General features: G+C 37.2%; 1 protein-coding gene across 4 annotated transcripts in view; it reads right to left on the bottom strand.

Moving 5' to 3' along the window:
• exoc2 (exocyst complex component 2) overlaps positions 1 to 18,553 on the bottom strand; it is a 288,874-nt gene that overhangs the window by 248,994 nt on the left and 21,327 nt on the right. The gene's annotated exons all lie outside the window — the stretch shown is intronic.

Below are 18,553 nucleotides of genomic sequence, written 5' to 3'. Positions count from 1 at the left end.
ACCTATGCATGACTAACATGGTTAGTAGTTTGCATTGTTTCAATGAAATATTAATCGAACAAACCTCACATTATTAATTCATTGAATAACTAAAAGGTAGCTTCGTAACTTCTCACATCTCATGCTATCCACAAAGTTGTTTTGACACAGCAAGCTTATTACATTATATGAAAGTCAATATTTAGAAAGTTTAGCTAAATTTATTAAAACACATTATTGTACACAGATTTAAACACTCTGAAACACCAGTTACCTAACCTACAGACAGAAAACAGCTAAAAATGCACCCTTTCACCAAACATGGCAATAACTAAAAAAAACCTATCAGAAGTTGGTAATTTATGATGCAAATTAAACCATTTAAAAGCATTTCTTCATAGAGATAATGAGTACAGTTAAAATTTTCAAATCACAACAAATACATGTGATGCATGAATAATGGAGCATAATGCTGGAAGAGAGCCACATACTATAATTCAAAGTGGGGGTTTTCCACTCAAAATAATCTGTTCAAGTTACACTTTTTCTAGTTAAAAAGTTAAAAATACCCTTGACATATATTCAACCATTCATTCCTCCAGACATTCAAATGTGCAATTAATGAATATTAGTCCCAAATCTACAGAATTCGCATATATGAAAGTCATTACACGCCTATGTCACATAGTATAGCTGTTGTGAAATGGCACTAAACATCCCACAATACTGAGAACACTATTCCTCTGCTGTTCGGATATTCTTCTCACAGGGTGAAATGTGTTTAAGTTTTGCTTAACAGTTCAGTTTATGCGTCATGGTTACGGACAGCTACTTTGAATTATATTTAAAATAAACATATTATTACAGATTGACAAGATTCTTATGTTTTTTGTGAAACATTATAAAAAACAGAAATCAGGACACTACAGATGCAGTGAGTTGTCATACAGTACTATGTAATCTTAAGAACGGAATAAAAATTAACCCAAATTTAAACTTGTACTCAAAACGGTTTCTAAAATATTAAATGTACCTCCAATGACAGCTTATTTTCTGAGGACATTTACACAGACAGACAGACAGACAGACAGACAGACAGACAGACAATCACTACACACAAAAGGCAGTTGTTGGAAATAATTCATGATTTATCAGAAATCCCTCAGAATTTATTAGGTCTTTAAAAATTGCCCCTAATAGGTTTTTTTTATAAGGGCTATCAATTTTCAAAAAAACACTGTAGCAGCAAATTAACAAGCTGTGTTGTTTATAGCTTTTTTCCTCATTTCTTCTCCAATAAAATAAGCCATATAAACGAAAATTTAATTAAATCAGTTATTTTATAAACTGAAGCATAAATCAATAATAACTTAGGAATTATTACTTGAAGTTTCTTTAGCAGAAATTTCTCCCAGTATTCTTACGCACAAAAATGCAAATTTTATTTTTTCTGCTACATGATAATAGCGACTAAACTACAAGGTGACTCACCGGTTGTAAGACACTTTGAATGCCTTTCCTAACCTCAATGTTTCAATGAAGGCAGAGACAGTAGGAACTCAGATGCTGGAGAATCTGAGATAACAAGGCGTCGAGCTGGAAGAACACAGCAGGCCAAGAAGCATCAGAGGAGCAGGAAAGCTGACTTTTCGGGTATAGACCCTTCTTCAGAATTTCTGAAAAAAGGTCTAGACCCGAAACGTCAGCTTTCCTGCTCCTCTGATGCTGCTTGGCCTGCTGTGTTCATCCAGTTCTACATCTAGTTATTCTATGAAAGCAATATCTTTCAACTGTCCCTCAAATTTAGTTGGATGAACATTTTTTAGGAAAAGATAAATAAACTTAAGAATGTTACCATGGATTCATTTTAAGAACACACAAAAAAACAAGAAAAAAAGTATTGCAATCAAGATTTTGTTTCCCTTAATTAACATATTAGGAACAAAATTAGTAGTAAGGTGCGAACTATTTTTCCAAATAGCAAAGTTAATAAAATAGATTTTTGAACTGTAATACAACTTGGTATCTTCATTTGCTCCAAGCTGCAGAATCATTACGATGATACAAAACTGAGCAGTTACTTTACTGTAAGTCATCAAAAAAACCGTGACAAAGGACATAAGAATGTAGTATACATAAATGACATTTGCAATTGCTCTTAAGGACTTTTGCCTAATTTCTGCATATAGATGGGTATGAGCAATGCGGTACAAATGACAATACAGCAGGTGGCAATAGTATTAGATTATACAGACAGACAGTCTGTTCGTGAATTTTGCTCTTAACAGACAATTGTGAGGACGTTTGCACAATGCAGCTCCCAAAACAATCAGCTGTTCAGTCACCCAGCACATGAAGTGTGAAACATCTATTCCATGTAAAAAGTAAACAAGCGCCTCAACAAAAGAAACTTCTCATCCAAAACTTTTGTTTGCAATTTTAGCCACAAAAAAAATTCCACTTCATGACAAAGATGCTTTTGCATTAAGTATATTGGTGAAAAACAATGTACATAAATCAGTTGCATCCATTAGTGGGAAATGTCTGTACTTCAAAGGTAATACTTGTTCACAATTTGTAAATCCTATTAACATCAAGTTCCTTCAAGTTAACAGCTCCTAACCTACTGCCTCAAATTTAAGAAAGCTCAAAAATAATGAACCTCAGTAAAATAAAAACAGCTAAAATTTAAATCATTTGGAATTCTTTCACTGCATTGTGGTGCACTCATTTTAAGATTAATACTTTCTTATAGATCTTTATTTTTGAAAACAAGAGGGCAGGGGACACAGGAAGAGATTGAGAACTTAAAAAGGAAAAATGGAGCAAAAAGCAACATAAAAATCACATTTTTTCATTTTGAAATCAGCCAACAAAATAGCAAGCAGGCTTTCACCAATGCCATTCTAACCGACATAATTAGATAATGCAAAAAAAAGTACATTAGTTCTGTTTCACACCTGCCTCAAGACTGTCAGTATGTTAATATGACAAAATGCAGAATGTGGAAGTTACAGGTATAAGCCTGTTGAAGCTTCCAAATTTCGTTGCTCTTTTTCAAAAAGATAGATTCACAATGGAGGTCATCTGCAACCATGGTGGGCAAAGTTTCAAATATAGGAGAAAGTAATCAAATGATATCCGCATGTTATCTTTCGAGTTCAGTACTCAAATAGCAATATAATTTAGGGGCAATCCACAATTGATATTTTCAATATGCAATTTAGTGAAGAACCAGGAAATCAGAATGGGCTGACAATCCTTTTAAAATATTTTGACAGTTCTGAGTTACATTAGTCTAATTATGCATTTTGGGAGATAAAATATATATGTGCGCAAACCCAAAAATAGATGGCAGTTATAAGATCATCTATTGAGAGTCCCAATTATGCTAAACAAACATTTTTCACAAAATAACTTGTGGTATGAACTGAAGAGTGCCTGAATCCAAAATAGATCAAAAATATTTGGATGAAAAAAATGATGTGAAGTTATTGGAAATAGCAAGTTTTCGGATACAGTTTCCAGCTATTTCAAATGTAGAGTGATACAAACATCTCATGATTATAAGCTTTTGTATTTACTGAAAAACATTATCTGCGGCAATCATATCTTTAAAATAGATTTCCAGACACTTTTTTTAAAAAACCTTTAAATCCCTAAAACCTTGTTAATATAACTAAGAAATAGAAAAGGGCAATTCCGTACAAAAGCGGTTGGTGGTAGACTAGTCTTTAGTCAAATACATCCAAGTTTTAACAGAATTCACCGTCTTCAGTGAGTCCTTCCATGTCTTACATACCCAATACAAGATTGTCATGGATGCCTAAAAGAATTGACAGTTCACACTTTATTACAACTACCATTTGTTTCAAAACCTTGAGTTTGCAATAACAAAAACAAAACAAAACAGTGCTTTTCAGTATAAGAGTTGGTTCTGTTGCAGTTTATTCATTCAGTTTGAAATAGGAATTATCAGACTGCTTCATTGCTAATATAAAAAGCTATCTTTGGTTTAGAGGGCTGATAAAAAGCTACAACGTGAGACAAGAAACTCATGAGTTCGAGAATCGTACAAAATATTGAAAATTATTAAGTTTGCTTTAAATCAATATTCATTGCTTCATGCTAAGTTACGTTAATTCAAGAAGCAGCTTCCTTCAATATAGAATTACCTTGCTTTACATAGTCAACTTTAAGAATTCTAAGTGTAATGCAAACAAATCAGCTGGTTCTGTTGGGGCCAGCACAGCAGGTATATAACGTACAATATCTACCATATCTGTTCATTCAGTTCAACTATCTTAAAAACCTCATTTCAGCATGGGGCAAGTGAACAGCATACAAACCAAGGCCCACTCATTTCATCCAGTTACAAAGCATTGCTCTGGCATGATATTTTTCCATTTAATTTTCAACTTTCAACAAACAAAGAAAAAAAACGCTCTTGAATAAAAACAGAAATTACTAAAAACACAATGCAAGTCTATCATCTGATGAGACAAATTAATGTTTCATTAGTATTTCTCGTCAAGAAGCCGACAAGCCTGTGCATTACAAGCAATTTTTGTTCACATATTTTTGAAAAGTTTACAAGCTCTACAGCAAGACAGAGATGAATATTGTTAATACAGAATTAATTCAACAATATTAATGGTGGAAAAATAGTTTAGTCAGAAAATGGCAGAAAAAGTCAACTTTTCAGTCATGGCATATTAGAACATATTTGTGTGTAGGTTTGTCACCGGAAGTGGTAGCTTTGCATAGTGGCAAATTTCAAGTTTTAACATGAAGCAAAAAAATTCGAATCGTTCCACAATGGAGATACTGTGGCACCAGAATGACCAGTTTAAAGTTATTTATTCTTTATTCATTCATGGGATAAAGGCGTCACTGGCTCCCCAGAACATTATCTGGGGACCTGGGTTAACAATCCAATGACAATACCACTAGGCCATCGCCTCCCTGCATATATTTCATTAAAAGCATATTATTCATTATTGAAATCCCCAGCACTCAATGCCTATCGATAATCACTGGGTTACAGGCAGTGATTACAACTCCTGTCAAATACTTACTGAAGAGCTCAGCTGCAAATCCCTACTTCAATCAAGCTTTAGGTGGAATTTCCTACCTGTTGGAATAAAGTAAGTAATACCATCATGGTAGTTCCAATCACAAGCAAGCAGCAAAATCTTTTACACTGCAAGTCTCATCTAGAAAACCAATGTAACAAAGTTCCTCATATTTTGAACAGTCATTCATAATCAAAAACAAAAGACAGCACAAGCATTTCAGCCCGCAACTCGGGTACCAGAAACAGAAGTGGACCATATGGCCCGTCGAACTTGCTCCATTGTTTTATATGATCACAGCCGATCTTATTCCTCAACTTCATTTTCCTGCCCACTTCCCACATCCCTGGATTCCCTGATACACCAAAACTTGGTCTATCTTAGCCTTTAATAAATTCAACAATGGAGTATCCACAATTCTCTTGGACAAAGGATTCCACATGGATGCACAGCTATTTGAGTGAATAAACTTTTCATCTCAGTCCTAAATCATTAGCCTCTTATCCTGAAACAATAGCTCAGTATCTGCCCGGTCAGGCCATCCAGAATCTTGCATGCTTCATAGAGATCACCTCCCATTTTCTTCAATTCCAGAGACTGTAGATCCAATTTATTCAGCCTCTCGTAATAAGAAAACTTTCTCATTCCAGGTCCCAGTCTTGTGTACCTTCATCGCCAAGTATATCCTTAACTATTGAGAGCAAAACTGCACACAGTAAACAAAGTATAGTCTCAATAAAACCCCACACAATTGGAGCAAGACTCCCTCACCCATTCACTCCAATTCCTTTGCAATATACCCAACTGTTTCTATTGTACAAGTTTCATATGTTAAAAATTCTGCTTTTCTACTTTTACAACTTGTATACCAGCTGGCAACTTGTTGCCAGTCTGTCAACCTGACCATGTCTTTTTAAAGCCTCGTTATATTCTGCTCAGTTTGCATTCCAATCTAGCTTAATATCATCAGTAAGCTTAGCTATATTATTCTTTGTCTCTTCATACAAGTCATGAACATAGAATGTTAATAGTTCAGGACCAAGCAATGGATCTTCCAGAAATCTATTACTTAGTATGTGAACTGAAAGAGCCTCATTGTTTCTTGTTTGGTATCCAATCCTCTATACATCTTAATAGATCAACCATAGCTCCAGGAACCCTATTTAATGTATTAACCTTTTGAAGAGCTAATTATTCTACATTTTCTGGTTCCCTTTTACCAACCAGAATAGCTACAAACAGCTCTAACAAATTTGTCAAACATGATTTGGCTTTTGTAAAAACATATTGACTTGATTTGGTTTGAATATAACAATATAGAAATATCTTGAATTGCCATTTGAAACACATATTTGCTTTTACTAGTCGCTCACATCTTCAAAACATTAAACATTTTGGTTAACTTATTAAACAACCACAAATACTTTATTGTTTAAAAAAAAATCCACAGTTTATTGCATTCTCAGATTTGAGAGAATGGCTTAGAAGCAGAATAGAGAATTCTTCATTTACAGAAAGACTGAATGCAGGACATATGATCAGTTGAAATCCATTCGCTCCAGACAATTTAACCCCCTCAATAAGCCAAAAAAGTATGCTAGAGTTTTCAGCAGGCTGAATTATTTTACGGTGCAAGTATTCTTACATTTAATAATGGATTCACAAGGATAAATGGTGGCATAGTTGTAATATCTAACACTTTGGGGATTTGGGTTCAAATCCCACCGCAGCAGCTACTGACATTTAAATTCAAGTAAATAAAGTCGGGTGTACATGGAGGTTCTTATGGTGCAATGGTAGTATCCCTGCTTCAAGTCCTACCTACTCCTGAGATGTCCAATATTAGAAATATCTAACTTGGGAATATACATCTATTTCATTGTTGATGCCTTCACTTTTTTTAAAAATTGTGACCAATTCAAAAGTGCTCTTAAGGAAGAACATCTGGCACTTTTACGCAAACTTACGTAAATTTCATGAGACCGCAAATCCACAGTTTTAATTAGTGGTTAGGGCTTTCCCACTACCTGGCAAAATCTGGTCACACCCTTAAGTAATACCAGGCAATAAAAAATATTAATATTTGAGCTTGTATCTTTCTAATTCCCAAGCAACCCTCCATTGTAAACTTTCATTACTACACTTAAATGGAACTACCACCAGATGGGCCAGTGACTACTTCTCATCAGATGGTATTCAAGTTGGCTGTTGAGGTATTTCCTTTCTCATTAGTACATTGTCTTTCAAGTAATAAAACTCTCGTATTGGATCAGACTCAACTTTCAAGTTGACTGTTTGATTTAACTTTCAGTTTATAATCCATTTGTTACATTTCTGCTAAAGAAGACGATCTAAACATGTCAGACTCATTCTCCTAACCTTCATCCGTCTATTTACCTTTTTTAAAAGCCAATTCCAACTGAATCTAAGTAAATTCCTTCATCATCAATCTCTCTCCTTCCTATCTAATTCTATGGGCCTGGAATCCTTTCACAACAGAGTCAAGTAACAATCCAGGATCCAGGATGTTCCAATTGTCACATCATATTTTCTTATATGTACACTGGATTTTCCACCACAGTGTGACTAATGTTTCTGCAACAGCAACAGCGTTGTGTGCATTATCCAAAAAAGTGCATAACATCAACTTGCTAAGATCCTTTAAAGGCACCTTCCAAATCCACAACCTCTACCACCTGGGAGGACAAGGACAGTGGAAGGAACATCAGCAAGCCCCACTCCAATCCACACACCATTCCAAAATGGAATGATATAACCATTCTGACCTGGAATGGTATCATCATACCTTTGTGACAATAAGAAACCTGGAGCTCCCTCCTAACAGTTAGTATAAGCAACACCATATGGACTGCAACAAAGAAAGCAGCTCATCATAACCTATGCATGGGCAGTCAGGACTCAATAACAAGATGCTGGTTAAGCCAGTGGTGCTCACACCCCGTAAGTAAACATTTTTTTTAAAGCAAAAGTACAGAGTATCAGCAGTGAAATCAGTGAACCACATCTCAAGGAATCCGCCTACAGTCTCTACTGATTGGAACTTTGAGACACCCAAGGAGGCTGTGACACAATTCAATTTTCCTACAAACACACTCGCTATTGAAAAGCTTCCAAAAGAAGACCAAGTAAATCAGTAAAATTGTGAAAAAGTATTTATTTTCAACTTCTACATATTAAAATGCCCTGACCTTGTAAACCAAAAGGCATCAAGGTAGTTTAGGAGTTAGCTTCTAAAAACTCTGATATTTTCTGTGTAGCAGTCTGCCTTTGACCGAGTGTAATAGGCTGCCATGTCATCAAGACAGTCAAAAATATTCTTGTACTACAATTCCAAATTTCAGAACATCTCTACAGCCTTTTTGTCTGCAATGAGGGAAACAGGCAAGTAAGAGGGAGGGCAGGCATTCAGACTCTTCAAATTTGGGAGGGAGATCTTGTTGAATGCTGACTTGTCCAGTATGGTCTAACTCCATTCTAACTAGTTGGCATGGTGACATGACAAGCTTGCACAAATGCAGGTAATCATGACATATCAATCCAGAACCTAGGCTTATCAAAAGGCATCATCCTATTGGATTTGGTATTCTTCTGGCAGGAGTAGTTAACACCTTTGACACAAATTGGAATTTTGAATTGTTACTTTAACTCAGTTTCCCTCTATTTTAAAGTAAATTTCTCTTTTATAAGTGTATGTTTATGATCTTAGGACATCCCCAAATGTTTTAAAGCAAATTAAGATTTTCTTCAAATAATGTAAGCACAAAAGCTAATTTGTGCAAAACAAGTTCCCACCAATGCCTTTACAACAATAAGCAGTTCATTTTTGTTAATGTTAATTGAGGTACAAATATTGCCTAGGTCACCAGGAAGATAACCCCTGGTCCAATCTGAAATCATGCCAAGGATCTTTATTACTCCCACCTGCAAAAACCAGACAGGATCTTAGTTTGGCGTGTCACCTAAAAGACAGCATCTCAGATTTTGCAGCATTTCCTCTCTGCTGCACTGAACCAGCAATCCAGGTCTTTGTACACAAATTTTGGGACTTTAACCCATCACCTCCTTACTCAAAGCAAATCAGAAAGCTAGTAACTTATCTCCAATTGTCAACTAAAATGCAAACCAGGATTTAAAATAGTAATGCAAATGGAGCATTTCTAGGCCCGAAAGGTGAGCTTTCCTGCTCTTATGATGCTGCTTGGCCTGTTATGTTCATCCAGCTCCACACCTTGTTAACTGGCTTTGCACTCATTTGTTCAGGACATTTGCAGAATCTCTCCCTTGAATTAATGTTTTATATTGCAATTTCCATTACCATCCATTCTTTACATCTCAAAGTAGTAATAAAACACATTAATCATATAACTTCAGGCTTTCCATTGTTCGATGACTTCTGGTAAAATGGGTATTGCAACAATATTTTATATTGCTAGAACATCTGGATGTATTAAGGACCAACCTAAAAAAGTAATCTTCTTCTTAGTGCATACCCATGCTTCAAACATAAGCTTAAATGATTTCTCAGCCAAGATGTTAAACAATACAATCAAAATAAAAAAATGCAGAAGTACTACTATGGCACATTAAGTGGAAACAAGGTTTTTTTTTGTACGTAAGAATCTGACAAATTCATACTGCACCAAAAAATTGAACACATTAGATTTGATTTTGAAAAAATACTCGATTTAGCACTCTTTAATGCTTTCCAGACTGAATGCCTTGACGATGTCAAGCATTCCATTGTACATCCAGTCCATCAATAAAATGTTGAGCTAAATTAAAATTACAAACTTACGAATTGTGCAAAGACGACACTTAAATTTTAAATCCAAAATAAACATCCTTCATCCTATTTAATATTTTGCATATCAACATTCCAACAGCCATCTGGGTCATCAGTAAGCCGCATATTTGGAGCGGTTGATTTTGGAAAGTTTGTCTCACTCAAGTTCAGCCTTTAATACAAAATGTCTAACTTGGGGTACATTTAATATGCAACAGCAGATGCAATTCTTTCTGTCTATCTTGAGCAAGAGTACAATGAAAATTGAGCTTAGTATTTTAAAAGGAACTTTTACGATTGTTGGATGGCTATTTTTCTCAAGTGACTTTTTTTGCCACAAACTGATCATTTCAAATTAAATCTATATACTACACTTTATTTACTCTACATTACACAATATTTCACATACCCAGTTAGCTGACCTGAACCGTATTCAGCAATCAACCAAATGACAGCTGAGTGGCTAAACCCCTTACATAGGGATTTGCTGTACATCAAAAAAATGTTGTAAAAATATGACCTTTAAGAATCTTTAAATCACATACACTAGCTTGTGCCGAACTTATGAACTAATGAGGTATACAAGAGTCACATCAGTAGCAACATTCTTAGCCAAGTTGAAGACACATTAAAATATGGGTATTCCATATTTGTTCCTTGTAAATTAAACTTTTTGGACAAATGTTTCATTAACATAGACTGAACTTCATAATAAGCAGCAGTTTCATCAAAAGCAATAGAATGCAAAAAGAAACCTTGACACCATATAATTCTATGACTAAACTATTTTCATTCACCCCATGACCCTTGCATAGCTTCTAAAGGTTAGCTATAAAAATGCACACTCTACACAATTTTATAATTTGAGATTCTTAACCGTTACTCAAGTAAAACCAGAGTTTAGTTTGTACCTTCCTAATCAACGTTCTTTGGTCTGGCAACCACAGTACTTCCGGATTTTGCTGTAGTAGGTCAGTTTCAACCCTTACTCACAATATTTTATATCCCACTTCGTCGAGTTAGGATACCTTCAAGACTTATTTTCCAGTAAGACACCAAAAACATTCATTAGGCATGTAACTGACACAAGTCAAGGTGAGGTCATTATTTTTAAAAGGTTTGTGCATTGATATACTTGACCTCCCAAGTTTGGCAAACGCCCTGGGCCGGCAAAAGCCCAATTCCAAGGCTGCTGGGTTAAAAAGTCACTACCTGTACAAGAGAAGTCAACTTTGAAAAATAGGAGGTGAATGATTAATGAAGTGTACAGAAAAATATTACTGCAAATCTCTAGAGCGTTCAGTTTGGAACCATAGTATATGATGTCTTCTTTCACCAGAGACAATTTCAAACTTTGGTTTGTAACACAAAGTCTAACATTGAACAGAACCACCCCACAGCTCAGACAACATCAAACAATTTCACAACTTGCCACAGAATGTGCATCTATTATTTTCCTCTGTGCACTCATGTTAAACAGTGTTTATAAACCAACACATGCAGGAACATATGCTTTTGAGTGACCTAAAATTTAACCAAAGGCTTCAACAGCATCACAAATCGCTTATACTGTTAGAGCGGGGAGATAACTGTAATAGAGAAATTTCTGAATAAAACAGCAAACATCCATACAAATTAATCAAAATACAGTTGATTAAAAAAAGTCACAGGATAAACTTGAAGAGCCATGAATGAAATTTGTATTTTTTTAAAAATGTCCTGTAGTCTAGATAACAAAAAAACTTGCTGTTTAATAACATTCACAAAATTAAAAACTAAAATCACTTTTCTACTGCACATAAGCTAATATTTTCCAAGAAAGGTAAGTCTGAGTGTCAATCATTTAACATCTAGGGAGAAGGGCTGGATCAATTACGAGCTAAAAAGAAATTTGCCTTCAATGGTACTCTTCACAGGTTCAGCAGCCCAGAAGCTCTTTATAGCCAAAGAAGGATTTTTAATGTTTAATATTCTTGTTTAAATGGAGAAAACATAGCACCCAATACATACACAGCAGGATTCTACAACCTGTATTTATGTAAATGGCCAGATAATCTATGTCAGTCAAGTTGATAAGAGATATTAGCCAGACAGCAGGATAAAATACACTGTTTATCTGCATGTTATTCCATTAAATTTTTACAAAAATCAAAACAGTCCTTAGTTTAATATCATACCCAAGATACAGATTTTCTGACGTACGTCCTCGATAATTATTGAAGTCTCCATTTCAATTAATAATCACCGATTAGCAAGAAATCTTTACAAATTTGGATGAATAGGAATGGACTCAACTGTGATCTACCTGAAGCTTAAAAATGGTGACTTAGGATACTGAAGATCTGATGGTACCCAATGGCTATGAAACCATATATCAGCAAGGCAGTAAGGCCTACTTACTCATCACAGCATGTGGTCATTGCTGGCAAGGTTGACATTAATGCAGATTGCCTTTGAGAAGGTTATAGCGGGTCTTTAATCCTCTGATATTAAATATGAAGCTTCAGTAAATAATCCAATCATGATGAAGGAATAGCAACACAAGACCAGGTTTGAAGACTTAGAGGGGAATTGTAGGTGATGATTTATTTATCCATGTGCCGGCTGACCTGGTCCTTTGAGACGGTAGAGGTCTTTATAAAGTGCTGCCAAGAAGGCCTTTAGACATTCAATGTTTTGAGAGGAGACATTTTCTTGCAGAAAACATGGATGTGAAAACAACTGTCTCTTTCTATTCTACAAGTTAATATTTTTTAAAAAGTCAAAACAGATTATGCACAACAATTAGCTAAGGATGAGAACAGTGAAGAATTGAATACCATTAACAAGTCAGTTTGTTCACTCATTAGAAGGCAATGTGTTCCCAATTAGTTGACAAATGGAATTTGCTCGTACTGTACTGACAAGTCCATAGTAAAGATATAGTAATTCATAAAACATACTGAAATGTGTTTGAAGCCAAGAAATTTAAGGTACATGTTACTACTGTAAATGAACTTCCACTTTGCCTGAAAAAGACAAAGGCGAATTCCCAACAAGAGGAATTTTGTTGGGAAAGTATTTGCTCTCAGGAGTTAGCAGAGCATTCTATTAGGTATTATTTTGACTTTATTTTGTTTTCCATTTAAATCTATTTGATTACTTAAAGTGCTTTTGAGTATAAACATAGTTACATAGTTTACCAAAGATAAGTTCTTTCAAATGAAACATTTCAAATATTCACATCAAATGCACTGAAGCTCCACAACAGCTCTGTTGACACTGAAATATAGTATAATTCAAATAACGTTACAAGTCTCAAAGAAAACAGAAATTGTTTATGCTGCTACAGAAATTTCAAAAAGGTTTTAAAATGATACAAAATACCTAAATCAAATTAAGCCTCACAATCTCATTTTTAGCTTTCAGTGATCGAGAAACTGAAACGCAGCACTGCTGAGAAACTGCCATGAAAATATAACCCATTGCATTCCTTCAAAATAAATAAGCAAGGCCACCCAAATTTTCAATTAGTGTTAGTGTACAGTACAGGAAATGGCTAGCTATCCGTCAAAAGACGCCCTAGGCTGGGTCGTGGATACGGAACAGTGACAGGAAGACTTCAAGCAGGAACACAAGCTCAGCGTGAAAATGGCTCGTCTCCAATGAAAACTGGAAGCTAATAGGTTAATACATATTTCCTTAAACATACAACATTGACACCACTGATGTGTAATTTAATTCTGACAGAGATTACAACCAAGCTCCCATTTTGCCTTTAATTGAAACACCACCCAAATGAGAACATCAACGCCACTATGTTCTGGGAAGGTGCATGGGGGAAAATAGGGCACAAGGAAGCTGACTAAATATTTAAACTGGATTTTAAACACAAGGGAAAAATGCTGTTGGGTACCCTCAAGGGGTGGTGAGAGAGAGACAGAGCCCAAAAAAAATGGGGGAAATAAAAATCAAAGGAAGCAGAGGGATTCCTTTTTCCAAGAAACATAACTAGGCATACATAGATAGAAGGGTAAAATAAATCAATACTGGTGTCCCTGTCCCCATTAATCTGTACAGAAGGGAATACTAAAGGAAGAGCTAACATTCCCCTAAATGTGTGTGAAAATAAAACAAAATACAGGGTCAAGTCTTCCAAATCTCCTGGTAGTATTTTTCAGAGCAATTACAGTGGATCGCTATGGTGGGTCACTTACCAATCCAACTGTGCTTCCAGATTCATGCTATTGAGGAAAAATAGGGAGGCAGAAATAGAACAATGTATGGGATAAATACAATTTTAATATGACAGTAGGTAGAAGGAGGGTGGGGAGAAATCATGTTAATAGAGTTACGACATCACCAGGTCGTTGTACAAAACAAGTATGAAAATTTTGAATGATTATGTTCGCAGACCCAGACTATTCAAAGCCACTACGCACTGTTTTAAATTTAACTCATCACCACAACCACCTGCCACATTCCCTTTGTGTGATATTTTATAAAGGTTCTGGTTTTGATTTTCTTTTTCAAAAGAAAACTACAGCAGCATGACACGTAAACAGAGGGGAGCAGAAGAAAACCAATGTCTGAATGATGTAGAGCAATGTAGTTTATGAATTTTTCAAAGACTAAACAAATTTGACATTTTTTTACTTTGCAAAATTTCAATTGCTATAAACTGTCAAAAAGTTTCTAAAATACAAAATTATTTTTGCACCAATATAAAAATATTACACAAGAACATCTGTAATCAAAAAAATGGCACACCTCATTGTTGGTATTGTTCAAAACATGAATCTAAAAATAGTATTTTAATCCTTCAAATAGTTAATAATTGTTGCTGATACAAATTATTGCAAGACTTCACAAGGCGCTCTCAGTTATCTAGAACAACAGCCAACTTCAGTCAACTTCAAAGCATCAGATATAAACGTGGTTCAGAATAAGCCATGGTTCAAAGTGAGGCCATTATATCACTACAATGGTGAATTTTCGGAAGGAAATTCTTAACAATGCTTTGTAGCCCTTTCAACTACAAGGGCATCCACAAAAGTTTAAAGCTCTACTGTCATGAAAATGTAGAGTAGAAGTTTAACTGGACGAAGTTAAAAGTTTAAGATTATAAAAAAGACAACATTGACTAAACAGATCTCTCCCATTCTAATTATTTTTATACCCGACATAAAGCAATTTGGCACTCCCTTTAAGTTAACTCTGATTGTCTTTGAAACAAAAGCAGTGACAGTGGCATGCAGCGATCTTACACTGGGACAAAGAATTAAAGACAGCAACGAACACCTCCCATCCTTCGGGAGTTGAGGGCAGACAGGTCAAGGAGGGGTGATGAGGTTAGTGGGTAGGAGAAGGAGGTGGGGCTTAAGGTGGGAGGAATGGTTAGGAAGGCAGGGATGAGCTGGGCTGGTTTTGGGATGGAGTCGGGGGAAGGGAGATTTTGAAGCTTGCGAAGTCCACTTGATACTCTTGGGCTCAGAATGGCGGAGGCAAGGGGGATTCTGAAATAAATAGGGAGAGCAGTTCCTACTATTTGCTCTTCCTGTTGCTTTCAAAACCTTTGAAGATATGATTTATGGGCACTGAGAGGCAGAAATTGATTAGGGATAGCCAGCTTGATTTTGTGCGAGGAAAATGATTTCTCATACAGTTGACTGAGTTTTTCAAGGAAGTTACCAAAAAGATTGATGATGGCACAGCAGTAGACATTGTTTATTTAGATTTCAGTAAAGCCTTGGACAAAATTCCACATGGTGGACTAATTAAGAGAGTTAGGTAACATGGGATTCAGGGTGAGCATGCCAATGAGATACATAATTGGCTTAATGACAGGAGACAGAGTGGGAGTGGAGGGTTGCTTTTCAGACTGTAGGCCGGTCACCAGCAGGATTCTGCAGGGATCAGTTCTGGGTCCTCATTTGTTTGTCATTTATATAAATGACTTACGTGAGAATATAGAAGGCACGGTTAGTAAGTTCACAGATGTCACCAAACTTGGTGGCATAAGAGAAAGCGAAAAAGGCTAAGATTACAAAATGATCTTGATCAAATGACTCAATGGATTGAAAAATAGCAAATGGAGTTCAATCTGGATTAATACAAGGTATTGCATTTTGGTTTCACAACAGCAATTAATGGTAGCGCCTTGGATAGTGTTGAAGAACAGAGGGACCTAGGGGTTGAAGGTACATAATTCTTTGAAGTTTGTGTCACATATAGACATGTGGTTAAAAAAGGCATCTGGCACGCTTGCCTTTATTGCTCAGTCCTTTGAGTCAAGGACTAGGGAGGTCATGTTGGAGGTTGTACAGACATCGCCGAGGCCTCTTCCAGAATACTGTGTCCAGTTCTGGTCACCCAATAATACAAAAGACATCATTAAGCTGGACAGGGTTCAGAAGAGACTTGGCAGAATGTTGCTGGGAATGGAAGGTTCGATTTAGAAATAAAAGCTGGATAGCCTGGGACTTTTTTTTTCCGCTGGAATGTAGGAGGTTGACAGGTGAGCTGGTAGAGGTATAGACAGAGTTAGAGGTAGTTGTCTTTTCTCTAGGATAGGGGAATTCAAGACAGGGGACACATTTTTAAGAGGAGAGGAGAGATTTAAAAAAGACAGAAGAGGCAATTTTTTTTGTTTTTACACAGAGGGTGATACGCATGTGGAATGAACTTCTGGAGGAACTGGTGGATGTAGGTACCAATACAATATTTGAAAGCTATTTGGATAGGTACAGGAACAGGAAAAGTTTGGAGGGACACGGGCCAGAAGCAGGCAGGTAGGACTGGATTAGTTTGGGATTATGTTTGACATGGATTGGTTGGACCGAAGAGTCTGTTTCCGTGCTGTACGACTCTATGACCTCAATCCTCTGCATCTCTTTTGCTCAAGAACCAGTCGAGAAATCCACATGCCCCCAATTCTAGACTTTTGAGCAACCCCAATATTCACTGTTTCACCATTGGCAGTCATGCCTTCAGTTGCCTGGTCTTCATTTTTCCCTCACATCTACTCCTTTCTCCCTTGAAAGGCTCCTGAAAACCCAATTCTTTGAGCATTAGTCCTGAAATTCCCCCTTTGTGGTGGAGGGCAAGATTTTTTGCCCATCCCTAATCCTTAGAGGGCAGTTAATAGTCAAGCACATTGCTGTGGGTCTGGAGTCACATGTAGGCCAGACCCAGGTAAGGATGGCAGTTTCCTTACCTAAAGAAAGTTAGAAAAACCATCTGGTTCACTATCAATCACTAGACTCTTAATTCCAGACATTTATTGAATTCAAATCCCACCACCTGCTGTGGTGGGATTTGAATCCGGGTTCCCAGAATGTTATCTGGGTCTCCAAATTAAAAGTCATTCACACCAAAGCATGGCATTGTCTTCTGAGCAGTAAACACTGATGGGTTGGCATTCAGAATAGCAATAGCACACACTTGGCTCCAAAATAATCTCAACCATATCCTGAACTAGTATAGAGAAAGTGACATTTTTAAACACCTGAAATTGGACTCTCTACTTTACCAGGTTACTTTTTAATGCTTAAAGTGTATTGGTGGAAAGCAAAGCTGGGTATTGTCTGTGCCAAGATGGATAGCATTGAACAGCTGCCGCTTCTTGCGATAGGAAACTCCAAGGAGACACATATCTTTTAAAAGTCAAGACATTAGCCACTCTGTATACAATCAACAAAATCACTTGGACGACTGTCAGCATTTTTGAGGTAAGGCTCAGGATAGTGGATAAAACATATCAGCAGAAGACAGACCATGACAAATAAATTACCTTGTACACCCCAACAATGCTGGCCTGAAGAGAATCAAGCTGGCATTCCTGCCTCCCAACATTATGGCTAAATAACAGATAGATAATAGACATGTCAGGAAACTTAAAAACCACGTACAGATGGCAGCCAATCTTCAGGTTAAATCAAGCCAATCAGCGGGTAAGAGAACAACCCTATCTCAGGCAACCAGCTTGTAACTGATGTCCATTTCAAGCCCACCGACTCCCACAGCTACCTAGAATACACCTCCTCCCACCCACCCTCCTGCAAAAATTCCATCCCCTATTCCCAATTCCTCCGCCTCCACCGCATCTGCTCCCACGATAAGACATTCCACTCCCGCACATCCCAGATGTCCAAGTTCTTTAAGGACCGCAACTTTCCCCCCACGGTGATCGAGAATGCCCTTGACCGCGTCTCCCGCATTTCCCGCGACACATCCCTCACACCCCGCCCCCGCCACAACCGCCCCAAGAGGATCCCCCTCGTTCTCACACACCACCCTACCAACCTCCGGATACAACGCATTATCCTCCGACACTTCCGCCATTTACAATCCGACCCCACCACCCAAGACATTTTTCCATCCCCTCCCCTGTCTGCTTTCCGGAGAGACCACTCTCTCCGTGACTCCCTTGTTCGCTCCACACTGCCCTCCAACCCCACCACACCCGGCACCTTCCCCTGCAACCGCAGGAAATGCTACACTTGTCCCCACACCTCCTCCCTCACCCCCATCCCAGGCCCCAAGATGACATTCCACATCAAGCAGAGGTTCACCTGCACATCTGCCAATGTGGTATACTGCATCCACTGTACCCGGTGCGGCTTCCTCTACATTGGGGAAACCAAGCGGAGGCTTGGGGACCGCTTTGCAGAACACCTCCGCTCAGTTCGCAACAAACTACTGCACCTCCCAGTCG

The sequence above is a fragment of the Stegostoma tigrinum genome, chromosome 2 (genome assembly GCF_030684315.1).
Source record: "Stegostoma tigrinum isolate sSteTig4 chromosome 2, sSteTig4.hap1, whole genome shotgun sequence".
Taxonomy (NCBI): Eukaryota; Metazoa; Chordata; class Chondrichthyes; order Orectolobiformes; family Stegostomatidae; genus Stegostoma; species Stegostoma tigrinum.
The sequence above is the reverse complement of the archived record's forward strand: the minus strand, read 5'-3'. Positions and strand labels throughout refer to the sequence as shown.